This window comes from Sinohyriopsis cumingii, chromosome 9 (assembly GCF_028554795.1).
Source record: "Sinohyriopsis cumingii isolate HCF-2022 chromosome 9, ASM2855479v2, whole genome shotgun sequence".
Lineage (NCBI taxonomy): Eukaryota > Metazoa > Mollusca > Bivalvia > Unionida > Unionidae > Sinohyriopsis > Sinohyriopsis cumingii.
The window spans coordinates 104,009,852-104,018,177 of record NC_142969.1 but is presented as its reverse complement, the minus strand read 5'-3'; the positions used below and the strand labels follow the sequence as shown (position 1 = coordinate 104,018,177).

At 31.8% G+C, this 8,326-nt stretch overlaps 1 long non-coding RNA gene across 1 annotated transcript; it reads left to right on the top strand.

The window, feature by feature from the left end:
- The first annotated feature begins 680 nt into the window (after positions 1-680).
- LOC149792378 (uncharacterized) lies at positions 681-4,821 on the top strand. The gene is made up of 3 exons (XR_016423292.1): positions 681-834; positions 1,458-1,543; positions 4,394-4,821. It is a non-coding gene; the product is annotated as an uncharacterized LOC149792378 (long non-coding RNA).
- Positions 4,822-8,326: the final 3,505 nt, after the last annotated feature.

Genomic DNA, 8,326 nt, shown 5'->3' with positions numbered 1-8,326 from the left:
TGACTTATGAAAATATCAATAAAAACTATTAGATCGTAAGTCGGTAGAAAGCGAAAACTTTCGGATTCTGAAACGGAAAAGAATTAAAAAAAGCTCTCTGGGCTAATTATGACAACAAGCGCATATGGATTGGTGACAGCATGACCGATGGAATGAACTGAAATCCACTTTAAGCCTGTAAACTAATCCAGAGGTCGCCACATTTTTGCTGGATAGGTGAGTCATAATTTTGCAAAGAACAGCCAATTTGTGAAACCGCCATTTATTTCGGCATATTTAATTCTTTATGATATCTTTTGAAATTAACTTATTTTATAGAAACTGACATCATTCCATTTATCTTGCAATAAAATTATACAGCCATGCATCAGTATATCATGTACATGGCATATCGCTGGACACACGTGTAAAACATAACATCATGTACTGCTGCTGATTTTGAGGCTACCAAATGTGAATTAAGGATCATCTTATTTTCGCAGGAACCATAAAACTTTTTTTAGTAGCAAGCAGTCACTACTGTTCTTTCAATTAATATAATGTCAATGGTGATGCTTGTAAAGGAAAGTAATGCAAAACAGCTGAGAACATTTTATGCACGACATTTTTTGCAAAGTATATAGAAGTATTGTGTATAATGAAACATTTATTTTTCCTGGGTTTATTAGTTATGAATTAAATTGCAGTGCAAGGAAAACGGTAAGATTCGGCAGAAACAGAGAGGAATGTCACAGAAAACATGACCACAATATTTACACCTTGGTCAACAGTTTATCGGATACCGATTCCTGATGTGTCTGATATAACCACATCAGATTCAGATACGGCAGCTGTGTAAGTATTACTCCATTTTATTAAACTTTTATGTGTATTTACTTGTTTAAAAATGTTTTGGTAGATGCATATCTAAAGAATGTATTAATTACGTGGAAATGAATCATTCTATATTGGTGAAATATCTTGAAGTTGGTAAAGATGGTACATTTTAAAAAATATGGTATATTATTTCGTTTTCTTGTGACTTACATATATTTAGACAATGAATTCGAGTATTTGTGTTGTAAATTATTTGCTGGCATTGGTAAACATAAATAATAAAGAACATGAATCATTTTGAAAAAAGAGCACATACGTAACTAAAGCAGAAGATAAAAAAGTTCTTTGTTGGTTATTTTTTGCAAATTATATTTGCTTTAGAACTATATGCTCCTTATCATGCAGTGGGTATTTTAGGTAAAGAGCCTCAAGGAAGGATAGTCCTTGACTAAATAAGTCACCCTCTGTAAATAAAATATTATTATTATTATTATTATTATTATTATTATTATTATTATTATTTGTTGAACCATTATAACTCATTCCCATAATAATAACCATGATAAATTATAATGCTTTCTGTAAAAAATCTGTTAAAAAAACTCCAAGTTCAACATTAGTATTTACAATATTATTTTTAGGGATTCAGCTTTTCTGGAGTTGAAGAATTTCAGGGGAAGGAAAGTGTTATGATGGAAAAGTCTAAACGTTTTATCAACCCATTTGAGTAAGTATACTAAAAACAATAATTGTATAGCATACATACAATGATAGTGTTTGTGCAAGTAAACTTAAATAAATCATTGTGATACATACATGATATATTTAACTAAACTAAACACAATGGTATATTTATATATATATATATATATATATATAAGTGTATGGTATTTGTGTATGAATTAGAAAGAAACACCTGCAAAACTTTTTTTCTCTACAAGTTATAAATGTGTAATTACAATATATCTTAAGTATAGTATAGATGCATAATTGAAATCATGAAGATATACTGGTTATCATAGAAAGGAAATGAATGCATTGTATTATAAACAAACAACACTAAGGACATAGTTAGGGGCCGTCCATTTAGTAAATATGCATGGAGGATGGTTAACCCAAATGCAATGTACAATCTGCATATCGCCCTTGCCACAGTACTGAAACTAATCTTCTAAAAGTAGTTAATGACATTCTATCTGCGTTGGATAGCGGAAAGATTACAGTCCTCACCCTCCTTAATTAGTCTGCAGCATTTGACACAATAGACCATGATATATTACTTCACCGTCTCCAGCATGTATTTTGGCATTCATGATACAACCTTAATGTGGTTCAACTCCTACTTGGTCAGCAGGACACCAATTGTATCTGCAAATGGAATACACTCCAGCCCAGTTGATCTATGTTGTGGTGTATGTTCTTGCACCTGTTCTCTTCATTATGTACACTCATTCGCTCTCAAGTGTCATAGATCATCATCCAGTGTCTCACCAATTGTACACTGATGATACCCAAATATACAAATCTAGCCACCCAACTGAAGTTGATGCTACCATCCAAGGTGTAGAGAGGTGTATTTCTGATGTGAAGTCGTGGATGACATGTAACAAGCTGCAGATGAATGATAAAACTGAGGCCATTCTGATCACAACACAAAGACTTTCTCATTCACATCCTTTACCTCAAACAATAATTATCAGCAACGCCACCATTAAATTCACACAATCAGTACGAAACCTAGGTGTTACTCTGGACAGTACTCTCACATTGCACCAATATGTCATGAACATATGCAAGGCTGCATATCTTGACCTGATACGCATCAGCTCAATTCGCAAATTTCTTTCAGTTGATGCCACTAAAACGCTTGTGTGTTCATTAGTACTTTCAAGACTGGACTTTTTTAACTCAATTATCTCTAGTTCATCTCAATATCTACTCCACAAACTTCAAAAAGTTCAAAACACAGCTGCTCGGATCATACGTAGAGTACCACGATCACAGCACACCTCCCCGCTGCATTGTACCCTACACTAGCTGTTCATTTGATCCAGAATCAAACACAAAATGTGTTCTCTGTGCTACGTTTCACTTTCGGACTCTAGTCCAACATACCTATCCGACCTCACCCCATGTGTACACACCAGCAAGATACTTACGCTTCTATTCTGACAATCGTATACTCATTATTCCCACTATGAAAACAAAATCAAATGAACAGCGTCCTTTTCCATACCAGGTATCAGCAACGTGGAATGAATTACCCACTGAACTTAGACACAAAGACACAGTGATCACATTCAATAGGGCTCTCAAAACTCATTTCAACTGCAAGAACAAACTTAAAGACCTAATAATATTTCCTACCTGAAATAGTCTCAGCATGTTTTTTATTTTTTAATACTTTTCTAATTTCATGGTGTGTTTTTATGTTGTTTTTTGTATTGTTTTTTTATCTTATAGGTGTTGTCTAATGTTGTAAAGCGTTTAGAACTTCTAAAGATTAGGCGCTATACAAAGTCCTCATTATTATTATTATTATTATTACCAGAACACGATATATTATATAGTGGAGTGTCTACTGATTATGCATTTACGCATAAACGGGGTGGGTGGTGGGTGGGGTGAAACTTCGATAATAATTTGTCTAATACGTAACCTGTTCGACTGGGTTCATTTGGTGTTTGAATTTTAGCAGACACTAAACAAACTTGTTAACGTTACGGAGCTTATTTCTTTGATTCAGCCAGACATTCAACGTCGGTGGACTATGTGTTTTATTAAACACATTAATATTGTTAATCCTTGATCGTTTCCACGTGAATTGAATATAGGCCATTCTATAGATTGGGGGGATTCAAGTGTTCAAGTGTACGTACGCAGGTGGGGGGTCTAAACAAGTATGCATGTGTAGGGTGGGGGAGGGGTGAAGCTTTACCAGATTTTTGCATACGTACTAAATGGATGGCCTCTTAAGAATTTTTTGTTTTCACTTACCTGTGCAACTGATCTAAACAGCCACTGACTCAAAAAGTTTGATTTTTTGTATCATTATTTTACTTTTGAAAGCAAGAACTCGACTTTCCCATATTTGAAACAGTTTCCCACACACAAACATCATTATAAAAATTTCCTACCAACCTACCAAAAATTTTAAAGTTTGGTATGAGGGTGAAGAATGAATATTTTTAAGCATGACCTGACTCTATTGTTTTTTCTAGTCTTAAGGTGGAAGTTTCTGAGAGTAACTTTAAAGCTGATGACCATATGTCAAATGAAGATTATGAGCCAATTTTAAATCTTTCATTCAGGTATTGAAAATTTTAGTATATTTTCAATAAAGAATTTGTATGTGATTAAAGTGTTTTCATGTATGTAACTGTGTAATAGATAGTGAAAAGTTAATGAAGCTACCATCCCACTGCCTGTTAATATATTTGGATGTGTTTTTTTATCCGAATCTTTTAATATGTAAGTGAAAACCAACAAATATTAGATTTGAATAATAAAACTTTATAAGGTATAACCCTATCTTCTTACAGCATTTTATGAAACGTCATAAATATTTCATTTTTAGCTTTAAGACCAGACGGTAACATTTGTTTGGAAGATGCTAAAGAAGAATATAACACAGATGATGAGGATGATGGTAGTGATCAACCAGAAATACAAGAAGGACCAGAAGATACTTTTTAATTTGCTGGTGACAATCCTTTTTTAGTTTATTACAGTGCACTTCTAAGTTTTGCGAAGACAAATGTGCCGCTTACATGCAGATCCAAGGGATGTGGGACAGAAATATCAGTATGCAGACAAGTTGTTGGATTAGCATTATATTTAAAATGGGTAAGATTGTAGCTAAGTTAAATTCCAGTGCAATATGCATTCTTAAGCATTATTTATTTTGCAATTTTCATTAGATTTATCAATATTTCATTTACTTTTACAAATATACATTTACTCCATTACCAGCAAAACTATTAGATGTACTCTGAAAGGTATCAACTTGAGGATGTTATTCACATTATATTACTATACATGGTGTCATCATATCAGTCTAGGTATAAACTAATGTTACTGAAATGTTAAACTTGTTTATGCATACTATACTGGTGGTCATACATCTATGTTAGCTGTTATTGTTGGTGGGTTCACATTTAGTAAATGGCAGAAAAAAAAACATAAACATATATGTATGAGTCCCTATTTATTAAGCAAAACTGTCACACTAAATATGAAAAGCTCTTTTTATGGTATGTACGATAAGTCGGATTTTATATTTATCTAATGGTTTGTGTAAATGGACATTGTACCAAGAAATGGCGTTCACTGCCTCCGCTGAATTGACAACTGCATGGGGGTGATATTATTTTGGCATCTGGCATACTATTGTCTGGCAGTACCTTTCAGAAGATGGTCATATTTTTAAACTTTCTGAAGCTAACAATTTTATGTTTTTACATTTCATAAAATTTAAAGGATTTATTTATTTTCATTCATTGACTGATATTGGATCGACCATCAGGAACACATATTACAATCATTACGGGGAAAGGAAGTTATAATTCTTGGTAAGTCAAATTTCAGTTAATATAACTAAACTTCAGAGTTATCTGAACATAAATGTATATCCGAGATATACATGTCCTTTCAAATTTCAAATATCATGAAAACACCTCTAACCCAAGTAGAAAAAATAGCGATTGCTGTTGTGTTTTTTTCCGTCATGCTCAGCACTTCGTTTTGATATAAATTGTAACGAGTATTATTGCTGAAAGATAAACGAAGACAAATCCAGGTGATCAATGTGCTTATCGTGTTACCCATGATTTCTTAACATTATACAAAATATTTTTTATCTTATCTGATCTTAACACATTGACTTAAAATGTGATCATTCAGCTTGTAAAGATATTTTGAAATTTAGGTGGGAAAATAAAATTTAGGTGGGGTAAGCTGGATTTCAGCATTTAGTCACTAATTTCAGGCTAAATTCGAACTATGATCATGTTATATGTTATTCAAAAGCAAAGTATCAGTTGTTATTATAAGATAACTATTATCATTAGCTATTACAAATGCTTATATGAAACTTAGAGCCAGTGTGAACTGCATCCTGCATTTTAGGGGATGGTAGAATGGACAACCCTGGACATTCAGCCCGGTATTGCAAAAACACATTCATGGAAAATTCCAGCAAGCGAATGTTGTGCATCATAACAATTGATAAAAGAATAACAGACAGTAAAAGCACAAACTTAGAAAAGGCATGCTTTGTAAAAGGGTTGATTTTCTAAAAGGAAAATTAAATGAAAATTGTAGAATTCGTCCCGGATTCACATTTACATATTACTGCTCTGATGAATAAGTTGGCTTTTGCCTAATTACTCTGATTGCTTAATTGGTTAATAACTCTGATAGAATTAAATGATCTGAACGTATGTGTATGTTTATTATCTTAATAAACAACAAATATAAATTATAATAAAATAAAAGAAACGTGACGTATACAAAATGTACAGAATGCTAGACAGAAATATACATCAGACTGAGTAATACCTAATATCGAAATTCAATCTAATGCCAATTCATGAAAATAACGTGTATCCCTCTTTTATTATGTATAAGATATTTGACTGATAATGAACCGAAACTCTGATGTCTTTGCCTTTCACATCAATGTTGGCTTGTGCTGCATGCGTTCACTAACAGTGACCAATATGATGAGCTTACATTAGGAAGATAACCACAATCAAACAATCACTATATATATATATATATATATATATATATATATATATATATATATATATATATATATATATATATATATATATATATATATATATAATCTTCATTACTCATAACAGGTTATATATTTGGTAAATATGGTGTACTGACTTACACAATTTTGTGTCCATTGATTCCTAAAGGTAAATTTGTTGTGCATAATTATGTATACATTATATATATAAGTACCTAGCTACCCTAATTTTAAAACAAATGCAATAGGAAACACCTGGGGGTACTTAAGTACAATATCTGTTTTTGTGCAGTAGTTTGTTTAGGTGATGTGAAAGAAAACAGGATAATAAAACATCAATGTAATTTCTATAGAACTTGGCTAGTATTTTGGACTGGGATGTCTGTAATCAATCTGTTTTAGTAATGGTAGACTAGTTCCTCATATACAAATCAGTTTTATCACTTTTATGGAACATCGCTCTTATCATAAACTGTGTACAATAACTCTCCATTAAGATGGAGATTAATGGAAATGTCACTTCTTGATACACTGACAATGACTTCAGCTGATAGGTCCATCTATAAATTTGGAACAAACTTAGAATTATATAATATAGTAGCAATAGCTATAATGTGGAGAAAGAAAGAGTTTTCTATGTATGTCATAATTATTCTTAGATGATATGCATTAGTTTTTGATACATGACTATACTCTTGAACAAAAGTTATGTCTGTATGTGCACATTTGCAATTATATAAGTTTAGAAAATTTCCTATTATATAACAGTTAGTTTTACAATGTATGAAGTTGTGTACATTCATTATTATTTTTATGATGAATTAATACATTTGAAAGAACTGAAAATATGATGCTTTAATTGGTGTCCAGTATAATCTTTGATTTATTCGTAATGAAATGGCTGATGATGCATATATGTAATATATCATTCAAGGTTGCTTTTGATGAATTATTATTTTAGTCTTTAAAACTTTATTAAGTTTTCCAGAGCCATTTTTTGTGTAGTGAACTGCCATAATTAATGAACAATATTATGCTGGGTAGAATAGTATCCTAGTGTTTGTAGTTCTGTTGACATTTACAAACCAATCTGTATTCATGAAACACAGCAATAAGTTTTTCTTTCTCAACTCACTTTGACTATGCTTTATTTATCATTTGACTTAATGTGTACATGCAAGAATACAATTATGTTTACCCTATAGTGGTGTGCCTTACATCCTTTGCATCCCAACACAATCCTAATCAACTTCAATTCTTCCTATGTTTTTAATAACTTTTCTGTATAATGCCAGTAGTATAATACCAATAAATAGTCTCCTCACAGTTGCTTTTAAAACAGAGCCATACAAATAATCATGCATTAGTGGATAGGTAGCTAATAAAATGTTTAACAAAACTTGTTCATGCAAAATAAAAATTGCATGATACAAAAGAAATGCTTTATACAACCTAAAGTAAAATCACGAGTTCTAAGAAAGATAGTCCTACCAATAAATTAATATCTGACATCAGGTTCTGCGTCACAAATGAATGTACAAGTATTCAATTAAAAATTAAGATGCATGCCTAATGATATAATTTCTCAACCATGTAACCAAGAAATCTAGCCGTTTTGCTAACATTGCTTATCTTATCTCAGCCTGGCTGTCTACTTTTAAAAACGAAAAACCCTTGTTGTCTTTTGCTTTGCCAGGTATATATATATATAAGAACTTAGCTCATAAAGCAACTTTGTTTATCCTT